This window comes from Gorilla gorilla, chromosome 14 (genome assembly GCF_029281585.2).
Source record: "Gorilla gorilla gorilla isolate KB3781 chromosome 14, NHGRI_mGorGor1-v2.1_pri, whole genome shotgun sequence".
Taxonomy (NCBI): Eukaryota; Metazoa; Chordata; class Mammalia; order Primates; family Hominidae; genus Gorilla; species Gorilla gorilla.
The window spans coordinates 63,817,407-63,843,994 of NC_073238.2; the positions used below are offsets into that span (position 1 = coordinate 63,817,407).

The 26,588-nt window shown below is 37.9% G+C and overlaps 1 protein-coding gene across 23 annotated transcripts in view; it reads right to left on the bottom strand.

Moving 5' to 3' along the window:
* The window catches only part of CAB39L (calcium binding protein 39 like), a 216,759-nt gene that overhangs the window by 95,393 nt on the left and 94,778 nt on the right, over positions 1–26,588 (bottom strand). For 2 of the 23 annotated variants that reach the window (XM_063697388.1, XM_063697383.1), the window contains exon 1: positions 161–338. The exons of 19 other annotated variants lie outside the window; for them this stretch is intronic. The gene's annotated coding sequence lies outside the window, so the exon portion shown is untranslated. Of the gene's footprint in view, positions 1–160; positions 339–8,799; positions 8,929–26,588 lie in introns of those variants that run through there. 2 more of the 23 variants (XM_055359862.2, XM_055359861.2) reach the window with 2 other exon arrangements.

The window sequence follows — 26,588 nt, forward strand, 5'->3', positions numbered from 1 at the left end:
GCATTGACCCAGTATAGTCCTAGCAGCGGTGGTCACAAGAGGGCTTGCACCATCCCTCCCCGAACTGTAGGCAGCTCAGCAAGGAAAGGCAGAGAAAGACTCAGTAAGGGAAGAGAACACGAGACTGTCTGGTAATCCAGGGAATTCTCCTGGATCTTACCCAAGACCACAAAGGCGGTATCTCCTCAAGTCTGCAAGTCACAACATTACTGGGCTTTGAATATCGCCTAATGCAAATTTGGCTGCAGTGACCAAAGACTTAGATCACAACACTCAATTCCCTTTGAATATCTGGGAAGCCTCCTCAAGAAGGACAGATACATTCATCCTTGAGAGGTCTGGAAAAAAAAAAAAAAGACAAGTACAAATAAGCTCGGAGTGTGAAGATTAGAATAAATACTTAACTCTTCAATGCCCAGACAATGACAAACATCCAGAAGCATCAAGACCATCCAGGAAATTATGACCTCACCAAACCAACTAAATAAGGAACCAGTGACCAATTCTGGAATGACAGAGATATGCGACCTTTAAGAGAATTCAAAATAGCTGTTTTGAGGAAGCTCAAAGAAATCCAGGATAATACATAGAAGGAATTCAGAATCTTGTCAGATAATATAACAGACTGAAATAATTAAGAATCAAGCAGAAATTCTGGAGCTGAAAAATTTAATTGACAAACTGAAAAATGCATCAGAGTTTCTCAAAAGCAGAATTGATCAAGCAGCAGAAAGAATTAGTGAGCTTGAAGACAGACTATCTGAAATACACAGAGCAGTCAAAAGAAAAAAGAATAAAAATAATGTAGCACGCCTACAGGATCTAGAAAATAGCCTCAAAATGGCAAATCTAAGAGTCATTGGCCTTAAAGAGGAGGTAGAGAGAGAGATCGGGGTAGAGAGTTTATTCAAAGAGATAGCAGAGAACTTCCCAAACGTAGAGAAAGATATCAATATTCAAGCATGAGAAGGTTATAGAACACTAAGCAGATTTTACCCCCAAAAAACTACCTCAGGACATCTAATACTCAAACAATGAAAGGTCAAGGATAAAGAAAGATCCTAAAAGCAGCAAGAGAAAAGAAAAGAATAACATATAAAGGAGCCCCAACACATCTGGCAACAGATTTCTCAGTGGAAACATCACAGGCCAGGAAAGAGCAGTAAGACATAGTCGAAGGTCTGAAAGAAAAAAAACCTTTTATCCTGAAATATTATATCCAGTGAAAATATCCTTCAAACATGAAGGAGAAATAAAGACATTCCCAGACAAACAAAAGCTGAGGGATTTCATCAACCCAGACCTGTCCTACAAGAAATGCTAAAGGGAGTTCTTCAGTCTGAAAGAAAAGGACATTAAGGTACAACAAGAATCATCTGGTCATCTGGGCCAGGCACGGTAGCTCAGACCTGTAATCCCGGCACTTTGGGAGGCTGAGACAGGAGAATTGCTTGAGCAGAGAAGTTCAAGACCAGCCTGAATAACATAGCAAGACCTCATCTCTACAAAAAATCAAAATTAGCCAGAATTGCTGGCACATGATTGAACCACTGCACTCCAGCCTGGGTGACAGAGCAAGACCCTGTTGAAAGAAAGAAAGAGAGAGAGAGAGGAAGGAAGAAAGGAAGGAAGGAAGGAAGGGAGGGAGGGAGGGAGGGACAGAGGAAGGGAGGGAGGGAGGAGGGAGGGACATATACTCAATGGAATAATATTCAGCTATAAAAAAGAATGAGATCCTGTCATTTGAAACAACATGGATAGAACTGGAGGACATTATGTTAAGTGAAATAAGCCAGGCACAGAAAGACAAACTTCACATGTTCTCATTCGTTTGTGGGAGTTAAAAATTTAAACAATTGAACTCACAGAGATAGAGAGGAGAATGATAGTGGCAGGAAGCAGGGCAAAGGGGATAGTTAATCCACTAATGGGATGAGTACAAAAATATAGTTTAATACAATGAATAAGATCTAGTATTTGATAGCACAACACGATGACTACAGTTAGCAATAATTTGTTGTACATCTTAGAATAACTGAGGGAATACAATTGGAATGTTCTTTTTTTTTTTTTTTTTTTTTGAGATGGAGTCTTGCTCTGTCACCCAGGCTGGAGTGCAGTGGCGTGATCTTGGCTCACTGCAAGCTCCGCCTCGCGGGTTCACGCCATTCTCCTGCCTCAGCTTCCCAAGTAGCTGAGACTACAGGCGCCCACCACCATGCCCAGCTAATTTTTTTTTTTTTTTTTTTTTGTATTTTTAGTAGAGACAGGGTTTCACTGTGTTAGCCAGGATGGTTTCGATCTCCTGACCTCTTGATCCGCCTACCTCGGCCTCCCAAAGCACTGGGATTACAGGTGTGAGCCACTGCACCCAGCCTGGAATGTTCTTAACACAAAAGATTGACGAATAGTTGAGATGATTGGATACCCTATTTACCCTGAGGTGATTATTACACATTGCACGCCTATATCAAAATATCTCATGTATCCTATAAATATATACACCTACTATGTACCCTAAAAATTAAAATTTTGAAAATTAAAAAGACAACACCTTAATTGAAAAAAAGTCACTCCAAAAAAGTAGTTCATTTTGATGCTTTTAATTCTAATCTATCATTACAGAATTTTAACTCGACTTCTTTGCTCTTATATTCACCTTCACTTATACCACAAATCTTTGTTCTAATAACACAGTAACATAATGATATATTTGCCTACTCTTTCAATATGTCTAATATAGATTCAAAATAACAGTACCAAAATTACTAAAAATAAAATCACTGAATGAAGTTTAAAGAATTCTTTGCCGTTAACTAATGAATTGGTCAGCATATAACTGTCAGTAGTGAGTCCTAATGTTAAAATTTAATTATTTTACCTGTTATAAAAACAAAACTATTTTACATTGTTATTCACAATTGAAAGAAATTTCATAAAACAAGATTTCAATTTCTTTAAGTAGAGACTTTAACAACCTATAAATGGTGTAGTTCAATGGAGTTGTCTCAACTATTAAGAAAATCACAGGGGAAGAAAAAATGTAAATGATGTATATAGATCAAGTTACAGTCAAATGGCATCATGGCATGCTAAATATGCAATGATCTACAGTTATTTGAATACAAAAAAAAGGTAGGAAAATTATTTATCACTTAAATGTGGTAGCTTCGGTAGCTTAACTATGCAGAATTCCAAGTTACCTCCTCCACCTCAGCAGTCATATTTACATTATTGAGTGTTGTAAGGCTTTGAATCCATCTTGGCATACTCGTACTATAACAATTCACTAGCAATAAGTGCTATAACTAGCTAATGAATGTTTAAGGCACATTATTGAATTGATTAGTCCATTAAATTAAAACATTAGTGGTTAAAAAAGAGTTCATTGTCAACAATAAAAACAATGGCACAAAACCTGGTTTGTCATGATCCCCCCCCAAAAAATCAAGACTCTAACATGTAAAATACTCAATACACAAATACATAATTATATGATTAAGTGCCACCTCCACAATTTAGTGCTATATTTTGAATTAAATAATATTAATTTTACTTTATTGGTTTTAGAGTTATTTATATTTAATTAACATATTTGTTTTTATTTAAATATATAACAGTTGTAAGAAAAAGTGTATTAAGGCCAAGGCCCAGTGGCTCATGTCTGTATTCCCAGCCCTTATGGGAGGCTGAGGCAGGTGGATTGCTTGAGCCCAGGAGTTCAAGACCAGCCTGAGCAACATAGCAAGACCCCGTCTCAAAAAAAAAAAAAAATAGAAGTAAGAAACAAAAATTTAGTATGCCAGAAGCAAATGCTATGTGAATGATAATAGTATAAAAAACTAGAAATCCAGGTTGCGGTCAGATTATGGAGAGACGGAGTGCTAGACAAAAGAGCTAAATAATTTGCGGACAAAACAGGCCATGATCAGAACTTTCTGTAATGAATGTGAATTTGGCAGAAGAATCAAAGGGCAAAGAAACAGTAGGTGATGAAATTAAAGGTAACTCAGTAGTCCAGGATGACAGTGAGGGTAACCAGACAGTGGGAATAAAAGGACTACAAGAGTATAATAGAGAATAGGTTTGGCAACTGAAAAAATATGGATAGTAATTGAGAGACAAGTCAAGATCACAAGGCATTCCCATGCCTGCGTGACAGTAAGCAGGTTATACCTTTAAAACATATAGGAACCACAGGAAGAAAAATAAATTTTATGAAATAGCCAGTTACTTGATATATAACAAGTCCGAGATGACAGACAGCAAGGCTTCTGGATATAAATGCCCACAGGCAGCTGAACATACAGAACTAGAACTTGGAGAGAAAACAGACCAGAGCAATATATCTGGGGGTCATCCATCCTGCCACTGCAGTATGAGAGAGACCAAAAAGAGAGCCAAGGACAAAACTTCAAGAAACATCTACAGGTGTTGGTAGAAAAAGGGCAACTGGCTGGGCGTAGTGGCTCACCCCTGTAATCTCAGCACTCTGGGAGGCAGATCACTTAAGCCCAGAAGTTCAAGATCAGCCTGGACAACATGGCAAGACCCCCATCTCTACCAAAAAAATATATACAAAAATTAGTTGGGTGTGGTGGTACACTCTTGTGGTCCCAGCTACTCGAGGGGTTGAGGTGGGAGGATCATTTGAACCCTGGAGGCAGAGGTTGCAGTGAGCTGAGATTGCACCACCGCACTCCAGCCTGGGCAACAGAGTGAGACCCTGTCCCCTCCCCCCACAAAAAAGGCAACTAAATAAACAGTGGTTAGAGAGGGAGAGGAGAAACTGAAAAGTATGCTATCGTGTGACCAAAAAAACCAGACCTTCAAGAAAAAGAAGCATTTAAAAGTATTTACTACCTAACCCTGTAGTCTAATTTCTAAGTCCCACTTTCAATTCTTACAAAGCAAAGGTCTTAGTGGCAAAGGGGCCTTTAGAGAACCACTTGGCACAGAGAAAGGGACTTTTAAGAATTCATATTCCCTAAATTCCAAAAGACATAGGCTGGTAGTCAGCGAGACAAAAGACAGGCAGGGACCATCAGAGCATACAGCAGTACAGCAAAGCATGAGGCAGGCAGAGGACTCCAGGCCAGCCCTTCTGGGAAACTGGTAACACTGGCTCTGATTCAGGCAGCATGCATAACCCAACTCTGCCATGCCATGCCTAGAACACTGTATGGGAGATTGGAGACTTAGTAGTACCTGACACAACAACAGGATTAGGATTATAAGAGGTTAGGGATGAGGTAATAGAGAAATGAACATATATTACTGTTTCCAAGTGTTGGATATAAAGACTAGAAGGACAGCTTGAAGGGCTTAATACAAGAGGTTTTTGTTTGCTTTAAAAAAAAAAAAAAACCTTTCAACTCTTGGTAGATTGAGTGGGACAGACAGGAGGAAGGTAGAAGATGAGAAAGGGATAATTAATGGAGCATGATCTTTGAGCCCACAATGGGAGGGATCAAGAACATAAGTGGAATAATATATATTTTTTCTAAAATGAGAAGGAGGAGAAAGCATTAGTAGAGACTGCCCAGGGAAAGAGGAATGAAGTTAGGAAGCACATGTTTACTTCAATTTTCTCAGAAAAGCAGGACTCACCATCATCTGAAGAGAACAAAGGTAGAGTAAAAGAATATGTGTTTGAGCAGAGTGAAAATTGGTCTTATCAGAAAATCCACATGTGGCTGGGCGCAGTGGCTCATGCCTGTAATCCTAAGCAGTTTGGCAGGAAGTAGGAGGAGCCCTTGAGTCCAGGAGTTCAAGACCAGCCTGGGCAACATAGGGAGACCCTCTCTCTATTTAAAAAAAAAAAATCCACATAAATACAGTAAGAAGAAAAGCTAAAAGGTGTGACTCATGTACACCAAATCCTAAGTTTAACAGTTAAAGTTCCGCTTATATCCACACAATTCCACTTATATCTAAACAATATAACAACGCTAAGTACATGCTATGCTTTTCCACCAACTGCCCAATTTAAGGAATAACAAAGAATGAGGTTAAGAAACAGATCTTGGAGCCCCAAGATTCGATATATAGCTAGTATCATAACAACAAAATGGGCTTAGTGCCATAACCACAGGCAGATGGTGATACTAATAATTCTCATATTTCCCTGTCCTTCTTTGCTGGATCCATGTTCTGTTTTCTCCACAACTGGTACTTTTATGAAAAGTTCTTGCTCAAGTCAGTTAAGAACACAAGATACCTTTTAGTAAAAGAACAATTCCCACCCTGTTGAGAACTGACGTTCATTCTCTTTTTATGAGGTGTGTCATACTCCAATTTTCCAAGTTTTTTCAAATTTTCACTTTTCTACAAATTATTGAAACCAGAACTATACAAAAATTTTATGTTAGAGAATCATATTATTACTGTTATAAATCTTTAAAAGTACAACTTGTAAGCTGGTGCTCTGAAGCCAAGAAGAAAAACAGGATCTAAAGAGAACACAGAAAGAAAGGACAAAGAAAGAAGCAGGCTGAGTGAAGGGACAGAAAACCTTGAGTTATAAATAACTTGGTTTAAAATGTCAAGAGAAACTAGTCTCAAAGTATCTCTTTCTACAGGGTTATAATGCTTTTTAATAATGAAAGTACTTCACATGACAATTTTCAAAGTCAAAGCCATTTATGGCAAACAAACACATAGCATTTGCAATATAACATATTCAGGTAATTTACTGAATGGAAAAATCTCTATGGAATTCATCCAGTAATTATAGTGGATTCCACTTATAAAACATATTTTACCACAAATCTGAAGACTTATAAAACATGATCTAGTATAGGAGAAATGATTATAATCCTTTAATAACTATTAATCACAGAAAAATTAGTTTTAATAACTACAACCACAGAATGGCATCTTGTTTTACAAATAAAATACAAACAAGTGCACTGTTCTAGCTGTACTGGTTCTAAAAATGTCTTTTTACCTTTTAATTTTAAATTAAATGTCCATTTAAAAAGTATTTTTTATTTTCTATGCTTCCCTATTGTTTTAAAATCCCAGCCCGGTGCGGTGACTTGTGTCTGTAATCCCAGCACTTTGGGAGGCTGAGGCTGGTGGATTGCTTGAGTCCAGGAGTTTGAGACCAGCCTGGGTAACATAGTGAGACCTCGTCTCTATCAAAAATACAAAATATCAGCTGGGCATGGTGGTGTGTGCCTGTAATCCCAGCTACTTAGGAGGCTGAGGTAGGAGAATCTCTTGAGCCTTGGAGGCGGAGGTTGCAGTGAGCCGAGATAACGCCACTGCACTCCAGCCTGGGCAACAGAGAGAGACTCTCTTGAGAAAAAAAAAAAAGAAAATCCCCCACCTCCCTCTTCTCTAATTCCCCTCCCCAAGGTTAAGCACTATTCAAAGTGCTATCCTTCCAGACCCTTTTTCCAGGCATACGTAGATGTATGTATTTGTTTGAATACACACCAAGATAATTTTTTAAATGAGATAATACTATACACACTGCATTATAATTTATTTTATTTCTTTATAGTAGATCTTGGATTTCTCTACATTTGGTAGCTCTATTTCATTCTTTTAAAAGTGTTGCATGGTTGCACAGTAGATGCACTTGGCACCGAAAACTTGACTTAAGTATATCCCGAGGATGACCCTGAATGTGGTTCACAGTTTCGAGCTAAGGAATCTGGGATAGGCTGGAGACCCATTCCTTATCTATGAGGAATATTCGAGCCCCCAGCCTGGCTCATGGAACACAGGGCGTAGAGGGGATCGAGGTCCTTTGTTTTGGGTTAAATGAAGGTTACCAGGTGGAGGTTGTTAGGGAGAAGGCATTAAGTGAAAATGCTATGTAAACTGCACAACTGTTGCAAGCAGTTGGTTCTCTTGCCTAGCCCGCTGCCACTGGACTCTCTTCCCTGTATGTAAACTCCCCACAAAACCCTCTGTCTCCTTTGCTGGCTCTGGGTCTCTTTGGCCTCTAGAACCTGGTGCCATCCCCACTGGAGTTGATAGGGGTTCAGCACAAATTGGTGTTCCTTAATATTGCTGTACTACAGTTTGTTTAACCACTTCTCTATATATAGACATGCAGGTAGGTGAGGGTGTTGTTTTTTGTTTTTGTTTTGCTATCTTATAATCTATTTTAAAATTAGTCACTGATAACATAAACAAATCAGAATTTAAAAACACAATGTTAATTCTCCTTGGAAAAAAGCCATAAAGTGATTATTTGTATTATTCTAATAATACAGATAAATAAAATTTACCTTTGCCATTTAAAAAAAAATGGCAAAAACCACAATTACTTTTGCACCAACCTAACAATAAGCATTTTTTTCATTTTAAATATTTTGGTTTCTCACAGTTGATAAACATGCAAAATCTGTCATTGTTTTCAATACAATGTTATCAATAATTCTGAAAATTTACACATGCAACTCATTTTCAAATTAACTGCACATTATGGCCTTTGGATATGCATTGGATACCCAATGTGTTTGAGGGCTAAATCTCACTAATTCTCCACTATTACTCAATTACGTTAAGCCAGCAGTCCCCAACCTTTTTGGCACCAGAGGATGGTTTTGTGGAAAGCAATTCTTCCACGGACCTGGAGGTTGGGATGCAGGGGATGGTTTCGGGATGAAACTGTTGCATCTCAGGTCATCAGGCATTAGAGTCTCATAAGGAGCCTGCAACCTAGATCCCTCACATGCACAGTTCACAGCAGGGTTTGTGCTGTCTATCAGACTCTAATTCTGCCACTGATCTAACAGGAGGCAGAATTCAGATGGTAATGCTTGCCAGCCAGCCACTCACCTCCTACTGTGCTGCCCGGTTCCTAACAGGCCATGGACAGGTACAGGTCTGCAGCCCAGGGGTAAGGGACCCCTGCATTAAGCAACTCTTGATTGGTGTTTTCAGAAGCCTAGTGTGATACTAGGTTCTCTAAGGAATTCAAAAGAGGTCTGTGATAAAAGATCTGTCTTCAAGGAGCTTGTACAACTTTTGTGAAAACAAAACAAAACAAAACAAAAACAAAAAAACCTTAGCTATCTATATAAAATAATTACACCTGAATATAAAGTTTTGAAGAAAATACAAAAGGAAGAAGAAATATGCAAGGGACCAAGGTATATTTTACCTTATTTTATCATAAGGTAAAATATAGAGATTACCTAAGTGAGGAAAGAAAAGGAGTAAGTGAAAGAAATGGGACTTTTTTAATTGTACAAAAATCATAGACTTTATAAATTCTTCTAACAACATATTTCCTGAGGATTTGTTAGCAAATACCTAAGAAATGGGAATTTAGATGCACTTTGAAAAAGTACTAGGATTTGGATATAGTGAGATAGAAAAAGGAACAATATCCCAGCATAGGAAAATTTTTTAGCAAAAATGCAAAGACTGGAATGAAAGTAGAAAAGGGACAGAAAGAGAGGTAGGGAAATGGGAGAAAAGAAAATTGTGGTTAAAAGGGAAATACATAGGGAAGTTTTTGAGGTGGAGTGGTGGACAGGGAGGGCACATATATTTGTTGTCAAAGGAAGAAGCCTGGAGAGAGGTAAAAAGCTATTCCCTGTACACCTGGCCCAACACGTTTTGGTCCCATTTCAACCAATACTCACCCTTTTAACTGGCTTCTGCAAGAAATCCAGATACACCAAGTATTTCCTGGCTTTCATAAGTTTTTATATGTGAGGTCACAGTGAAGTGTCACAATACACAACATAGCATTTCTCCAGAGTTCCTATTCCTTTCCTGCTGGATTTTCCCTGTGCCTTTCAAGTTTTTCTTCCCTTTTTTAAACAGAAAATTTAAACTCTATCTCTTCTAGTTCCAAATATGTATTCCTAACTCATCCTAAACTGCAACAAAACAGAGACTCTTCCAACGGCAAGGACATACCTCCTTAAAAGGCAATTTAACAACCGTCTCCAAATACTTGAACAAACCCTTTGTGGAGTCAACATTCATCACAAATGAATTATCCATGCTTTTCTTCCAAACAAATTCTGCATTTTCTATACAATTCTTAATGCTTACTAAAAGATTAACAATTTCTCCATTGGGATAGAGTCAAAACTGCAGATGAAAGATTTGCCTTAGTAAAAAGAAGCATAATGTTATAAAAAATGAATCATTCTTTTCAAGAAATAGAGGCAGCAACAGTTCTTAAAATTAAATAAGAACTAGAAGAATGTAGTGAGACAGAATCTTGTATACCGCTGAGTAGAACAAAATCCCCAGGAACCTTTCTAGAAAACGATTTACCAGAATATTCATGCTTTTTAACATATCAATTCTACTAACAAAAAGCTATCCTGAGAAAATAGAGATGGCTAGATGTTAAATGATGTTATTGCAATGTTATTTACAAAGGAAAGCCAAGAGTATCTACAAAAGGGAAACAGTTGAATAAATTATGTTATGCTACCATCTTAGAATATTATAGACATATAAAAATATTTTAAGTGCCATATATAGTCACATAATAAAATATGTTAAATAAAAATCAAGAAATAGGACTAATACTTCAAATTCATTTTAAAATCATAAATATTATATATATACAACTATGTGTTTGTGTAGAGACATGCATAATTTTATATAGATAAAAGACTAGAAGGAAATACAACAAAATTTTAACAGTAATTTTCTCTGGGTAGTAAGATTACAGATTACTTTTTTCTTCTTTATAATTTTCTGTAACAATCAAATTTTCTACAATAGCATTTATAAGTGGAAAATTTGTTTTAAAAAAGGAGCAGCTTTGTTTCGCCATTAAGTAGGCATTAAAAAAAAATGTAGGCTTGCTGAGCACGGTGGCTCACACCTTTAATCCCAGCACTTTGGGAGGCTGAGGTGGAGGTGGATCACTTGAGGTCAGGCGTTCGAGACCAGCCTGGCCAACATGGTGAAACCCCATCTCTACTAAAAATATAAAAAGTTAGCTGGGTGTGGTGGTGCGTGCCTGTGGTCCTAGCTACTTGGGACGCTGAGGTGGGAGAATCACTGAAGCCTGGGAAGTCGAGGCTGCAGTTAGCCAAGATCATGCCACTGCACTCCAGTCTGGGCAACAGAGTGAGACCCTGTCTCTAGAAATTTTAAAAATAAAAATAAAAAATAAAAAATGTGGCCAGGCACAGTGGCTCACACCTGTAATCCCAGCACTTTGGGAAGCTGAGGTGGGTGGATCATGTGGTCAGGAGTTCAAGACCAGCCTGGCCAATATGGTGAAACCCCTTCTCTACTAAAAAAAAAAATACAAAAATTAGCGGGGTGTGGTGGTACACACCTGTAATCCCAGCTACTCAGGAGGCTGAGGCAGGAGAATCACTTGAATCTGGGAGACAGAGGTTGCAGTGAGCCAAGATCATGCCACTGCACTCCAGTCTGGGTGACAGAGCAAGACTCTGTCTTGAAAAAAAAAATTAAATTAAAATAAAATTAAAAATGTGGGCTCTGATATATTTATGATCTATACACTCTACACTATGGTATCGGTGAAGCCTATAGACTTCTGAGTTTCCATTATAACCCCATGTTGAGTAAAGTTTTAAGGGCACAGGAAGGGTGCTGATTTGGATCTCATACAGAACAACTTTAGTGACACTAGAATGTGAGCTTTGTGAGGGCAGGATGTTGGTGTGTTTTGCTCACTGCTTCATCCTTAGCACCTAAAATAATGCTTTGTACACGGTAGGCACTCAACAAATATTTGTTAATAAATCTCCAACTAATTTTTTAAAAATTATAAATCACTTTCCTGTTTTCTACTATGCCTTTTGTCTCTAATCATAAGGAAAAACAGAGAGGAAGTGCTGACTTTTAGATGATGAGTGGGGAAGCTCATAAAGACAGAACTGGAGTTTTTCGGTTTTCATTGTGTTTTTTGTCCTACAAAGCAAATAATGCTTTCTCTCAGAAAGAAGCTCACTCAGGTTTACTCTGACATGTTCAACTTTACTACTGACTTTCCTAATAAGCAAAGAGCATTTATGCTGAACCACATCTTCTGGAAAGTCTTGCTTTTACCCCAGCTGTCTCGCTGTTCATGGATGGGGAGGTGCATCTAAACTGGGTTGTAGTGAGGACAGAACATGTCACTCTGTTACTGGCTTTAGAAAAAGTAGAGCCAGTGGCCTATGATTCCAAATAGAAGAACTATTGCCCTTCTACAGAATGTGCTTTCAAACCTTGCCCCTGACCCACAATAAAAAATATGGCTAACACAAAAACCCCAGTAACAAGCTAACATGCGTGCAAGTAAAGCAAAAGTTTCACAAAACAACTGCTCTTACCACATCTGATGCAGTCTGATATTGTCTATGCTATTCAATTTAATATTTTTAAACTGTGGATTACAGCTCAGCAAACTGATTTTATGACCTACTAGTGAGTGGAAAGCCACAGTTTGAACAATGCTGACAAGGAGACAGTGCTTTCTTCCCCTGGACCTGTAGGCACTATGTAACGGAGTATCCAGTCATGAAGAAAACTGGCTCTGGAGCCTCCTACCTGACTTCACGTACTGCCTCTGCAACTTACAAGGTGCCTGGACAAATTACTTAACCTCTCTGGGCCCCTATTTCCTCATATGTAAAATGGAAATAATGTACCTATGTCATAGGATTATTATAAGGATTAAATGAATTAATGTATAAAGTACTCAGAACAGTGCCTGGTACACAGTGAGCACTGTATAAATATTAGCTAAGATTATTATTATTAATGTGCCTACTGAGGAGGAAAAACACACACTGAGAATTAGGTAAGATGTAAGAGAAGGTCAAGAGGTCCTACATACCCTGATGCTCTTGTTAGAAGCAGAAAAAGAAAACTGATAATCTCAAAATCTTCTACATAGAACCAAGCAAATGTTAGTCTATAGTAATTTGGTGTTTCTCTTTGATGCCTAAATAGATATTTGAATTATATCTCACAGTTTATGTTGGCATCTAAAATCTCACTGGCTCTTATCTGAACCCAATCCACTCCTGATTAAGATAATGGTTGGATAGTAATCCATTCCTGATTAGTGTTGAATAGTTAATTTTGAGATAGTGGGCACTTTATATTCCAATTTTTAAAATAGCCTTATTGAGATATCATTTACATACCACAAAATTTCATTGTTTGAGTATACCAGCCAATGATTTTAGGGGATTGAGGAGAGTTGTGTAACCAACGCTGCAATTCAATTTCAGAACACTTCCTTTACTCCTATTTGTATCATCTGCCTACTTGCAGTCTGCCTATTTTAAATGAGGAAAACAATCATGCATTGCCAGGCCATCCAAAAACCCCAACTAATTCCCGCAAATATGACTAACATACCCAACTTAACTATTTAACACTACTGTACCAGATAGAAATTACATTTTCCTTCTACAGTGAAGCCAACATGTCCTGTAATGTAAATAAACAATACAGTAATATGTTAACGATATTAAAAATATTATCTAAATTGGACTCAGGCACCTGGCAGAATCAAATAACAGAAGCAAAATAACAGAAGCAAATAACGGAAGCAAAAACCTTCAGGGAAAGGTAAGAGAAAATAACAATAAAACACACCTTTGGGAGCTTAAGAGGATGGGGATATTCTATCAGGGGAAAGACTGAAAAAAACTGTAATAGCCTCTTATGTTTTCCCCAAGAAGTTTTCAGCAGTGCTTACAGGCAGAATTCTTATCCCATGTTTTCAATCCAGAAATTAAAATTTGAGTTAAAAAAAACCCTGCAAGTCATTATGCTAAATATTCAGAAAGTGAGAATACCCACTAGGCATGGCTATAATGAAAAAGACATACTAAGCACTGGCAAAAATGTAGAGAAACTGGAACTCTCAAACATTGCTGGTAAAAATGTAAAATGCAGCAGCTGCTTTAGAAGCAGGTCAATAGTTCCTCAGAAATTAAACACAGCCACCGTATGACCCAGCAATCCCACTCCTAGGTTTATATCCAAGAGAAATGAAAACATACATCCATACAAAAACTTATACATGAATGTTCAGAGCAGCATTACCCATAATAACCCAAAAGTAGAAAAAAAAATGTCCATTAACTGCTGAATGGATAAATGTGGTACATTCATAAAATGGAACATTATTTGGCAAAAAAAGGAATGAAGTCCTGATACATAATACAATGTGGCTGAAAACACTACGCTAAGAAGCCAGTCTCAAAAGGTCACATATTGTATGATTCCATTCATATAAAATGTCCAGAATAGGCAAATCCAGAGACATAAAATAGGTTCCTAGTTGTCTAGAGTTAGGAGGGTTGAGAGGAAAGGGGAAGTGACTGCTAAGGGTTACAGAGCTGCTTTGCAGGAAGATGAAAGGGTTCTAAAATAATTGTGAGGATAGTTACACAACTCTGTGAACATACTAAAAACTACTGACTTGTACACTTCAATGGGTGTTCTAGAATTCTAGGATACATTAATTCTATCTCAATAAAGCAAACACATTTTGTTTATTTATTTTTTTGAGACAGAGTCTCGCTCTTGTCACCCAGGCTAAAGTGCAGTGGCATGATCTCAGCTCACTGCAACCTTCCCCTCCTAGGTTCAAGCGATTCTTCTGCCTCCTGAGTAGCTGGGATTACAGGCATGCAATACCATGCCCGGCTAATTGTAGTTTTAGTACAGCCCGGGGTTTCACCATGTTGGCCAGGCTGGTCTCAAACTCCTGACCTCAAGTGATCTACCCACCTAGACCTCCTAAAGTGCTGGGATTACAGACATGAGCCACCACGCCCAGCCAAGCAAACATATTTTAAAAGCATCATTTTGCCGTGTGCTTTTTACTCTTTCACCTCATGTATATTTGAAGAGAACCTTATGTTTTCAATTAATTTACATTTTATTCATCAAAATATTTTGTTTTTTGAGACGGAGTCTCACTCTGTTGCCCATGCTGGGTGCAGTGGTGCGATCTCGGCTCACTGCCACCTCTCCCTCCTGGGTTCAAGTGATTCTCTTGCCTCATCTTCCTGAGTAGCTGTGATTACAGGTGCATGCCACCATGCCTGGCTACTTTTTGTATTTTTAGTAGAGACACAGTTTCACCATGTTAGCCAGGCTGGTCTCGAACTCCTGACCTCAAGTGATCCACCCGCCTCGGCCTCCCAAAGTGCTGGGATTACAGGCGTGAACCACCCTTAGTCATCAAAATATTTTCAAAGAACTATTCGATAAATATCAAGTCTTTCAAAAGTTCTTCAAAAGCTTATTTTCCTCCTTTGAATCATAAAGTTCTATTCCACTAAAAAATATTAAATTCCAGCCTGAGCAATACGGCAAAACCCTGTCTCTCAAAAAAATACAAAAATTAGCCACATGTGGTGGCATATGCCTGTAGTCCCAGCTGCTCAGAGGACTGAGGTGGGAGGACTGCTTGAGCCCGGGAGGTCAAGGCTGCAGTGAGTCAAGATCATACCACTGCACTGCAGCCTGGGCAACAGAGAGAAAAGAAACCCTGTCTCAAAAAATAGGAAGAAGAAGAAATGAAATTCAAAATGTAAAATCTCCAGTGCTTGAATCACAGTTTTCAAATTCAGCTTCTGTACTGTCAATTGGCAAAACAACAACAACAAAAACCCCAAACTTTATTATTTTAATCTATTTGGTTCATACTTTGCAAGAGATGGTGGATCTAGAAAACTTTAACCGGGATTTTATGACCTTCCCCTCCCCACCCCGCCAAATCTGAACAAAGAGCTCAAACTACTTTTTTTCCTTCTTTTATTCCATATCATATAGAAGAATGCCACAGTTGCAAAAGAGCAAGCTATCTCTAAAATCCAGGGCCAAGATCAGCAATCCCAGTACTTAAGTCAAAAGAATCAATAAACAGTACATAGGATTAATTAAATTCATTCTATGTTTCAATTTGTCCAGGTTTTAAACACATTATTCAATCACAGCCATCATAAAACAAGAAATATTAAACGCATTAACTTTAGATTAGAGGATGACAACTTTAAGGAAGTTGCAGATATCCATTTAGATATCTGTGAAAGGACAATTATTTTAATATTCTTTAATGTACAAGATTTTATTAATATTTCTACAGCACTGTCAAGAAAAAAAGGAGGCCCCAATGAACTGACAAGTAGGCTAACATATAGATTTGTCTTGCCATATTTCTCTATGTAAGTAAATTCAGTTCTGAAAAATAATGCATAAATATACTTTAATGATACAACTTCATTTATCCTCACCTTGTTGACTTTTTCATCTTATGTTTCCCAAATCTACTCCTCTGCTAGTTTATTAGCATTTTGCAGTTATAGTTATATATTTTATCAATGTATTAGAGACAGCTAATTGCCTTCCAATATCTGTTCTCCACTTCTTCCCTAACAAAATGCTGTTTATTTCATCACTTTGCCAAACAGTATAAAAGCTCAATTTTCCAGGCTGTCGCCTCAGCTTCCCAAGTAGCTGGAATGCCAGCTAAAGGAGTCAGTGTGACTTAGTCCTGGACAATAAAATGCAAGTAGGGGCTTCTGGGTAGACATATTTTTCTTTATTCTTCTAAGTAAAACCAAAAGCCATGTACATTATGTTTATTATATAAAATGTGTTTGCTTTATTGAGATAGAATTAATGTATCCTAGAATTCTAGAACACCCATTATTCTAACTTTATTAGAAATGCTAAGCATCAGTATTACTGTTGGAATTACGAGAATTTGAAAGATAGCTGCATATAAGGTCAAGAATCAGTAAGTAGAACTACAAAGCAGAAAAAAAATCATTACATTTAATATAACAGTAAATTCTAAGGGACTTAGAAATAAATTTAGCAAGCGAAGAACACATCTGCATGAAGAAAAAAATAATAATCATATCTAAGGGCAAAGAATAAGATCTGAACTAGTGAGCAAAATATCTGTACATTATATTTCAACTAAAACCAAAAGGATTCTGAAAGGTGGAGAGATGACAAACTGGCTAGGGACCTCAGGACCTAGGAGAAAACATGGTAATGATATCCTGAATTTTCTTATTTTTCTTTCTATATCCCACTCTGGATACTGGTGAAGCCAGCAACCCAGGAACACCAAGTGCAAAGAAACTGCCTCCCCTCTCTGCCCGCTCCTGCAAAAAGACTGCTTTCTCTAGCCAAAGGAACATGAAAGGGGCAGGAAGACAGAAAACTTAAAGGCAATAAATAACTCCAGACAAACACCACAGAAAAAAGTGAAACTCCACCCGACCCCCACCAGCAAAAACCAAGTGGAAAGCCTAGACTTCCATCCCTGTCTGGCTGTAAGAGGAGGCACCCCAAGCTCTTTCCCTAAATGGGGAACAAGGGGAAAGTTGGGACATTCATCCCCCTTGAGCATGATCTAATATCCCCCTTCACATCTGCGCTAGTGGAGACCACTTTAGGAGCCTGGACTTGCAGCCCACGCATCAGTCACAAGGTGCTCCTCCCCCCACTGCAGGAGTGGTGCCCGAGGAGACTTGTTGAGTGCTGGACTTTCACCACCACTTAGCAGTACCAAGGCCTCCCCTCCACATGGTGTCAGTGGAGGTCCATCAGAGAGCAGTAATAAGGCACTCCTCTACCTCCTAATGAGAGGGGTACCAGTGAAGGCCTAGTGGAGAGCCTGAACCTCCTCCTCTACCCAGCAGTAACAAGCAAACCCTCTCCTCTAGGCGGTCAACTGAGAACAAGGAGAGAACCTGGACGTCCAAGCCCGTCTGGTGGTAATGAGGCAACCCTGTCCACCTCCAGCAGTAGTGTTGGAGGGTGCCTGCTAAAACACAGATTTAAGTAAGACCCAGAGTCTTACAACATAATACACACAAAAAATAATAATAATACACAAATGTCCAAGTTTCAGTCAAAAATCACTTATTTAATCACAAAGAGATATACCATTTGTTTGATGGGGGCGGGGAGAGAGGGATAACTTATTATACCAAGAACCAATAAAGATCTCAAACTGAATGATTAAAGACAATCAAAAGATGTCAACACTGAGATGAAACAGCTTGACTGTGCAACAATTTTCTTTTCCTCTCAAAATCTTCTGGCCCTTCAGATTAACACTCCACTGACATTGCACTTACACAGTAAAAGCCTTTACTAATTTATAAATTATAAACTTTGTGATAAAGGAAAGAGTTAAGTATTTCCAAGGAATTTTAGCCCAAGGAAAAGTCGGCATTTAAAAATTTATTTCTGGCCGGGCGTGGTGGCTCACACCTATAATCCCAGCACTTTGGGAGGCCCAGGTGAGTGGATCACTTGAGGCTAGGAGTTCAAGACCAGCCTGGCCAACATGGCAAAACCTTATTTCTACTAAAAATACAAAAAGTTAGTTGGGCATAATGGCATTAACCTGTCTTCCCAGCTACTCGGGAGGCTGAGGCAGAAGAATGGCTTGAACTGGGAGGTGGAGGTTACAGTGAGCCGAGATTGTGCCACTGCACTCCAGTCTGGGAGACAGAGCGAGACTCTGTCTCAAAATAAATAAATAAATATAATTTTAAAGTGTATTTCTCCCTTAATTTTTTTTTTTTTTTTTTTGAGGGATGAGTCTCACTATGTCACCCAGGCTGGTCTCAAACTCCTAGGTTCAGTGATCCTCCCACCTCAGCCTCCTGAATAGCTGGGACTATAAATGCACCTGGCTTCCCTTACTTTTTTATTTCTTAAACTTACCGTTGATTAGAAGCAACTGGAATGAATTCCTTGCACTTCTCAAATTTATTATTCTCTAATATTAGTTACCGTGCAATTCTTACAAGAGAAGACCAAAAGCATTTTAAAAGTCAATCTTTAAGTATTAAAAAATATACTGGAAAGACTTACCAAAATAATTTATGAATGAGATGATACTAAGTCCTTTTTAAGAACACTAGAAAATGTTATTTTTACATTCTCAGTGTACAGAATTTTTTCCAAGTTATACGTAAAAACTAGGAAAAAACAAAATCTACAGACCTAATGCAGAAATGTGATACAGCTTGGGTGAGGATAAAAAGAGGAAGAAACAGCTGTGCTCCTAGATCATTGATGCTCTATCATTAGTATCATCAGGATCACCTGGATGGCAGGTGAAACAGATTACTGGGTCCTTTCCACAGAATTTCAGATTAAATAAATCTAGGGCAGGTGAGAATTGGCATATCAAACAAGTCCCCAGGGGATGTTGATTCTGCTGGTCCAATGACCACATTTTGAGAACCACTGCCTTAAAGAGATGATGCCTGTGCAGATCACAAAATATAATAATAAAGGTCAGCTACTGGAAGCCTAACTCTAGTGAAGCAAGCAGAACAGCTGTACCTAATTCTGAATTAAGAGTAAGAATTAGAGGCCAGGGACAGTGGCTCACATCTATAATCCCAACACTTTGGGAGGCCAAGGTGGGAGGATCACTTGAGGCCAGGAGTTCCAGAGCAGCCTGGGCAACAGAGCAACACTCCCATCCCTACAAAAAATAAAATAAAATCATTTTTTTAAAAAAGAGTAAAAATTAGTAGGAGAGAAAGGGAAGTCAGACCCTAAGTTGCTGTAAAGGTAAAAGTTCATAAAAACCAGAAAATAAAAACAAGTAAGCAACTCTCTTCCCATACACGACAACCTTATTAATGCATTTATTCAACATTTATTGAACAAGAACTATATGCCAGGTACAACACATGGAGAACACAAACATAAATAAGCATTAACTGCTAAAGAGCTCATCATCTATAAGGTGAAACAGAACAAAAAGTAATTGTAGACCTAGAAAAGTTAAGGAATTCAACTAAAATGACAAACACAGAAAAATCTGTTCGGCAAATTTCTAAGTTATAACTTCAATGGCATTCTTATTCTTTGGTGACAGGAAAGAAAAAGGGAGCAACTTCACTCTATTAACAATAAAAATCACTAAAAATAGAATAACAAGTCCATACTGACATAAGCAACTGAATAATAAATAAACGGGAGAGAAGAGACAATCTCCTGTGCAGAAGAATTCCAAGTAATTAGCAGGTGGAACATAACTCCCCACTCCCTGAGTGTGAGTTATAGATCGTGACTTCTTTCCAGACAGCAGCATGAAAAGAGGGGTAATGGAAACCTAGCTGTGGAGAAACCTCACCAACACTACCTCACCCTAGTGATCAAGGTCAACATCAACAGTGATAAGTCACATTGACAGTATGTGATGAAAATGGCACTGCGCTTCTGCGATCTTCCTCAAAACTCGTAACCCCAGTCTAATAAAGAGAAAAACATCAGACAAGTTCAAATTGAGGAACACTTTTACAGAGCACTTAACCAACACTTCTGAACACTGTGAAGGTCATAAAAAACAAGGAACGTCTGAAAAACTGTCACAGCCAAAAGGAGCCTAAGGAGACATGATGACTACATGTAACGTGGCATCCTGGAACAGAAAAGGCTCATTAGGTGAAAACTAAGACAATTGGAATAAAGTATGGACTCTCATTAATGATAATGTAAAAATGTATCAGTATTAGTTCATTAATTGTAACATGTTAATATGTAACAGTTAATAAACTGGTTGTAGGATATATGGGAACCCTCTGCACCATCTTCGCAATTTTTCTGTAAATCTAGAATGGTTTTAAGAAATAAAACTTATTTTAAAACTTGAGAATTAACTTCTCAGAAGACTAATTTAGTTTTTAAAAGTCACAAAATTCCAGTGATGGAAAATAAAGGAATACATGAATATATTATTGATTAAATAAAGGAATAAATAAGTATATGGAGATTTGCTCCTGACAGGAATTTCTAAATAAGTTTAATGTATATTTTATAATGAGAGGATGGGAATATCAAATTATATATTTTTAAGTTAATGGTACTGAGTTCATTTCACCAGAATTATACCATTATAAAGCTACGATTGACAAAATCCACAAGAATGCATTAAGCAAAAAACAGCCAAAAATTTTTCAGTAGTAAAACTAATTTAAAATAAAGCTATGATTGACAAAATCCACAAGAATGCATTAAGCAGAAAACACGGCCAAAAATTTTTCAGTAGTAAAACTAATTTAAAATGTAACAAGCACAAAGCAATTCCAATTAAATAAATAATGAAATAGGATGTCAGTTTAGAAAAGAATGAATCTGAATTAATATTTCACAATGCACATGGTAATACATTTCAGGAGGTTAAAAAAGTAAACCTAAGAAAAGTCAAAAAAATAACTAAACAGGAGAACATTTTTTTACTTTACCTTAGAAGAAAAATTTGAGTCCTGAAGAAAAAGACAATTTGAATATTGAAAACTTTTATTTTTACATGAAAAATAAAAACTTTTTATGCAATCAATAAAACAAAAATTATAGGAATAAATGTAACAGACTAGGAGAAATCATTACAAAGCTTGCTACCCAAAATATCCATATACAAAAATATAGGCATATGTAGAAAAATACATATGTCTATACACACGTATATAGAGATGAGTATAAAAGTTCAGTTGTGCATTGTCAAGGGAATAATTTCCAAGTAGGAATACAATAAATGAATCAAGACATAGCAAAATGCATAGCTCTGGTAGCAAAATTATTTGGTAAACTATGCAAAAACAGGCACAAAGCTAAAAATATTTACTATTTGGCTTTTTACAGAAAAGGTTTGCCAACCCCTGGGCTAAAGAGGCAAGTTAATTCACTGACCCACACAATTTTTAGTGAGGTCGAGATAGTCATTACAGACAATCCTTTTCAAAAAAGGAGGGAAATGCAAAGTACATAGAATCAGGTTACTAAAATACAGAGGGAAATGTTGGAAATCTGGAAATTCGTTAAGACGCAGTCCTATTTCCATCGGGAAATGATTCTCCATGGCTCTGGGATCCATCTTCCAGGTTCAGCCCTCTGAGACACTCTTTCTTTTTAATGAAAGGTAGCACTTGCTTTCTGTTAAGCAGTTTTCTCATCATGCTTCCTACTTGTAGAAGTTTGGGGGTCCAAAGGCATCTTTTCATTTTGTACTCTCTGACCCCTTTAATCCAAACTAGTAGTGATCCTTAAAATACATTCCTCTTAAAGCTTTGTGGGGGTCCTAGGAATCTCACTGGGGTTCTTTGCATTAAACAAAAGCCACACGCACAAATCTTTTTCAGATAAGCCCTCCTCTACCTTGAGATTCTGCTGAAATGGCTGCAGGATAAGGACCATCCCCTTAAGTTTCTTGGACGCACTATTGTTTGATTGAATGGATTGGTCAGTCACACCATTAGTCTTTCTTTAGAGGCCCTTTTACGTGACTGAAAAGTACTCTGAGGCAGAAACTTAGATCTTTCTTAAATTTAACAAAGGATTTTACAGCCACACTCTCAATTTTGTCCTTAGTTTTCCTGACAATGCCTTGGATCTATCTGATCCTTGTTCAAGAAGGAAACCAGAATATTTCACCCTAAAATATGCTTCTTTAAAATTTTTTTTTTTTTTTTTTGAGATGGAGTCTCGCTGTGTCGTCCAGGCTGGAGTGCAGTGGCATGATCTCAGCTCACTGCAAGCTCCGCCTCCCGGGTTCAAGCCATTCTCCTGCCTCAGCATCCTGAGTAGCTGGGACTACAGGCGCCTGCCACCACGCCCGGCTAATTTTTATATTTTTAGTACAGACGGGGTTTCACCGTGTTAGCCAGGATGGTCTCGATCCCCTGACCTCGTGATCTGCCTGCCTCGGCCTCCCAAAGTGGTGGGATTACAGGAGTGAGCCACCGCGCCCAGCCAATTTATTGCTCTTTATTGAAGATTTTCTGTGAGCTGGGATTCTAAACCACTCTAAGCCACTCTTGAGTTACTTTTCTCTCATGTGAACTGCACTGCAGCATTACTATACGTGCTTGTTTCTCTCTTGTTCATCTGTTTTTTGCTGCAGGAGTCTGTCCCAACTACGAACTTATGAAGGTTGAGGAAAATTATTATTTCTCCCTTTCACTTAGAAGAAGCCATTTCTTAATTTAGCATCATTTACTGTTTGGAGAGGCTGACATGGTCAAAACCATCAAGTCTCAGCTCCTTCAGGTTTATCAATCCTTTCTTTAGCATACTTGCTCCTATCACTCTTTAGGCACAAACCAGGTGGCACCTTCAAGTCTAGTTGGAAATCTTCTTAGCTACTGTACTCAGTTCATTATGTGCATTCTAGTTTCTACATTACTACAGGTGACAGCATTGCATTATAAAGCTTATGCTACTATATTAGAAGGATCCCCTTTCCTCCAGTTTCTAACAAGATTCTCCCATTTTCCTTTAAGCCCTTCCTGGCAACCTCACCAAAAAACATGAGTCTACAGTTTCTCCAAGATACTTTAGATTTACACTGACAGTGTCTTCAATGTCCATTCACCTTTCATCCACTACGAAGTTCCAAAGCCATGCCCACTTAAAATATTTGTTGCTGGGCACCATGGCTCATATGGGATTGTTCCCAAAGCAATCCCAGCACTTTGGGAGGCCAAGCAGGAGGATCACTTAAGCCTAGGAGTTTGAGACCACCCTGGGCAACACAGTAAGACCATATCTCTACAAGAAATAAAAGAATTAGCTGGGCGTGGTGGTGCACACTTGTAATCCCAGCTACTTGGGAGACTGATATGGGAAGACTGCTTTAGCCCAGGAGGTCAAGTCTGCAGTGAGCTGTGATAGCATCACTGCACTCCAGCCTGGGCAACAGAGCAAGACCCTAGCTCAAAAAAAAATTGTTGACATCACTTATCTTACTTCATTTGAACTGCTATATCAGAATAACATAGATGGGTGGCTTATAAACAATATAAATTTATTTCTCACAGTTCAGGAGGTTGGGAAGCCCAAGATGAAGGTGTCAGCAGATTCAGTGTCCAGTGAGGGCCCACTTCCTGGTTCAGAGATGGCCATCTTTTCGCTGTATCCTCACATAGTGGAAGGCGAAACAAGCTCTCTCAGGACTCTTACAAGGACGCTAATCTTATTCATGACAGCTACACCCTAATGACTTAATCACCTCCTAAAGGCCCCATGTCCAAATACCATCTCATTAGGGATTAAGTTTCAACATAGGAATTTTGTGGGGACACAATCAGTCTACTGCATCAATCAACCTCTAGTGCCAGTATCAAATTAGTTGTCTACTGTGTAACAATTATCCAAAACTTGTAAGCTTAAAACACATAGCTTAAGATCTATTATTTCACATAGTTTCTGAGAGTCAGGAATCCAGGAGTAGTTAGCTAAATGGTTCTGACTCAAATGTCAGCCTCAGGCAGGAATGCAATCATCATGAAGTTTGACTGGAGCTGGAAGGACTACTGGCTACTGGCTAGAGGCTTTGGTTCTTTGCTGTTTGGGCCTCTCCATAGGGATGCTCACTTGACTAGCTTCTCCCAGAGCAGGTGATCAGCAAAAGTGTGATAAAGATGGAAACCGCAATGTCTTTAATAATCTAATCTTAAAATTAACATTCTGCTGTTTTTTATTGGTCACACAGACCAGTCTTGGCACAGTATGGAAGAAGAATGAATCCACAGGGCGCAAATACCAGCAGGTGGTGGGGGCCATCTTGGAGGCTGGCGGCTGCAGTGGCTTGGCAATTCCAGGCAGAGTCTCATTTACAACATCCAAATAAGGAAGGAAAGAAACAGGGAGGGAAAGGGGGAACTTCTTCACATAACTTCTCTTTTCTTAGGGGGAAAATATTGTTCAGGGAGCTCTCCAATAAACTTCTATATCTCTTTGGCCTGAAGAGAATAAAACAGTTACCCACTAAGTGCCTAGAAAAATAAGTATGTGGCATTTTTTGCCTCAATCATAAAAAGAAAGCAGGAAAGTAGGAGGTTGGTATGACTTTTGCATAGACAATCAACGGTCTACCACAAAAGTTAAGTAAAAAGCATAGCAAAGATAAACAAGTCAATGATTACAATCACATATTTTGAACATATATTTCTAAATTCCAGAAATTAAATGGTTTACCTCAAAGATGTCTGAAAATTTGTTTTTAAGTTGATACAAATGTAAACAAAAAATGCTAAATTAATATTCCTCACTATAATTATATAGCATTTTATAATATCCAGACTGTTCATATGTATTCTTTACAATAGCCTTGAAAGAAAACTAAAGCAAATATTATTATGTTAGCCCCACTTTACAGATAAGAAACATGAATCAATGGTATGACCATAGCTCACTGCAGCCTTCAACTCCCAGGCTAGAGTGATGCTCCTGCTTCAACCTTCCTAGTAGCTGGCCCTACAGGCATGCCACCATACTGGCTAATTTTTAAAATTTTTTTAGAGATGAGGTCTTACTATGTTGCCCAAGCTGCTCTTGAATTCTTGACCTCAAGTGGTCCTCCTGCCTCAGCCTCTCAAATAGCTGAAATTACAGGCATGAGTCACTGCACCCAGCAAAAAATTATCATTTTTGACAACACTAATACTACAGTAATTTGCTTAACCCTCTATCACTGACATTAGGTTATTTGCCATTTGTCAGTCTCATAGTCAATCCTATCAAAATATTTTCATGCATTATTTTTCCCTCCTTACTTAGTTTATTTTATTAGGAAAAAATACCACAAATTGGTTGACTGGGTCAAAACATACATACATTTTTTAGAACCTTGCTATATGCTGATTTCTAAAAGCAATTTAATATAGTTTAGTTAACTAAAGATGCTACCAGCATGAGTATACCATGAGGATCACCAAAACCTCACCATCCCCAAGTACCTCGTTGAATTCTTGCTTATTTAGAATGAAATAAACTGTTCTCTTATAGTTTTAATTTGCATTTATTTGATTACTTGTGGGATTGAACACTCCTTTTTGTGTTTTTCACTTTGTTCTTATGAGAACTATAAATTCATATCTGTATTTCATTTATTATAGTCTTGAGATTTTTCTTATAAAATTTAATAAGTTATTTCTCATAAACATGCTTTGTTATTTGGTTCAAATATTTCTTCTAATGTTACCTTTTTTATTTTGGTTTAACCAACATTCATTTGTACAAAAAAAGTTATATAATAATTCTGTTCTATAAAATGCTCTTCAGTGTTTTGTTTTGTTTTTTCACTCCAAAATGGAAAAGTTACTAGCTATCCAAAAAGTTGATAAATGTGCTACCAGCTATAATACTTATTCTCCTTTTAATCAGCCTGGGGTTTATTTTGATCTATGATATTCAATTTAAATTTAGTTGCAGAATTCAAAAATTGCACTTAACTAAAGATGCCCTTTTGCATGCTGCTAACTGCTGTAGATAGTTGGGTGGATTAAGATAACCCAAATAATGTGGAACTACTATAAATAATATAAATGCTGTGAATTTAACTATAAAATTTGCCATACGAAATCAGTAAGGCATACGTAAACATTACCTAAAAGAGACAAAACAGCTCCCAGACCCACACAAGGTGGCTATAACCTAATTGAAAGTGCTCTAACATTATCTATTTTAGAAGACAAATGGGTCATTCAGAAGGGGCACTGGTCAGCCACTGGAGTATAGGGCAGGGAAAAAAGTTACTGGGTTTTTCTCCTTTTTCAATTAATTCTTCCTACTAACTATACATTTCTTTTTTCACCAATCATTTTCAAGAGTTTTTTAGC